At 45.3% G+C, this 1,452-nt stretch overlaps 1 protein-coding gene across 1 annotated transcript in view; it reads right to left on the minus strand.

Moving 5' to 3' along the window:
* LOC136694450 (synaptopodin) overlaps positions 1-351 on the minus strand; it is a 31,710-nt gene extending 31,359 nt beyond the window's left edge. Inside the window, exon 1 of the mRNA XM_066668014.1 lies at positions 194-351. The gene's annotated coding sequence lies outside the window, so the exon portion shown is untranslated. The remainder of the gene's footprint in view (positions 1-193) is intronic.
* Positions 352-1,452: the final 1,101 nt, after the last annotated feature.

The following is a 1,452-nucleotide window of genomic DNA, read 5'->3' on the forward strand; positions in this document are numbered from 1 at the left end:
CCGCTTTAAAACACATCTGTTCTTCACACGCAGATCAAGAACAGACGTTCTCCAGGTGAGTCAGGGCAACGAGAACCCAGGTTCTGATAGCACTCATACAGTTTAGATAAAGAATACGTGTAGATCAGATACAGAGCAGACTCCGTATCATCCTCCGACAGTTACACAGCACAGCAAACGCTCAGAGACTCACCTGTGGCTCGGTGTGTGCGGAAATAAGCGCCGTCCAGAGCGCACGGCCCCTTTTCAGACCCTCCTCCTGTTCTCCTCCTCTTCACGCTCTCGCTCTCTCGTCTCTCACACTTGCTTTTGCTTTCTGTCCTTCTCCCTCTTGCATGCTTTCATTCTTTCGCTCTCTCTACAGCGTTCTCTTGGTCATTCTCTCTTTCCCTCTCCCATTCTCATTCCCCTGCTCTGTCACACTCTCATTCTTCCACTCCCTCCCTCCCTCTCTCTCTCTCTCTCTCTCTCTCTCTCTCTCTCTCTCTCGCTCTGTCTCTGAGAGAAAGGGGAAAAGGGGGTGTGGACGAGTTAGAGAGAGTTGGAAAAAAACACAGAAGGTCCTTTGTCTGGTTCCCCAGCTCTTTCATATGGTTTCCTTCAATGTGTGCATACTGAACACATTATGCTCATTATATAGTTTCATATTTAACGTATAGAGTCACTTTTCTCTGCCCCCCCCCACCCCACCCCACCCCACTGCATTTAGGGTCCCCCCTACCTCCACCAAGAATCCAATCTACCGTACACTGCTTTATAATACCCACCAGACCCTATTAAAATGCACTGGAGCGCTGTGTTTCATACACAGGTGAACTGTCAACTCAGAACAAACCTAGAGAGTGACTCTACACTAATGCTCACTGTCACTAGCACCTTTGAAGGATCTTCCAGTACTTTATTAGCACACAGCCGCATTGATGCACATGAGTGTGTATCAGCCATTTCAGATTAAACACAGCTGCTGAAAGATTGTAGCAGACACAGACATATTTAACCGTGCATGCTACAGTTTTACAGTGACTCCCACCTATTTATTACAGAACCCTAATGATCATATTATCGCACACATACACAGTCAGTGCTCTATCTAAGCCTTAAAGGAACAGTGGGTAGTATTTTGTACCTTTAAAAAACAGCTTCAAAGTCATTGTGATGCATCAGATGAAACTGCACTAGGTACAGGAGTAAATGAATCCCTGCAAATGTAGGGGGAGCCCAGGAGCAGAAAGACGTAATCTTACCTCGCTTTAATATAACACCTTTAGTTCCAGGCCTAAATCAACAGGAGAGCTGACTTAACTGTGCCATTCCATCATCAGGTCTTTCCAAGTCCTAGGAATGCCCCCACTTCTGATTTTATATCAGTGGTGTCTGGAAAAAACCGTGTCCTCCACTTTGTGTTAAAATGTCACCAAAAAAGAACAAAAATAAAAAATGGAAAATAAAGGA

The sequence above is a fragment of the Hoplias malabaricus genome, chromosome 4, assembly GCF_029633855.1.
Source record: "Hoplias malabaricus isolate fHopMal1 chromosome 4, fHopMal1.hap1, whole genome shotgun sequence".
NCBI lineage: Eukaryota > Metazoa > Chordata > Actinopteri > Characiformes > Erythrinidae > Hoplias > Hoplias malabaricus.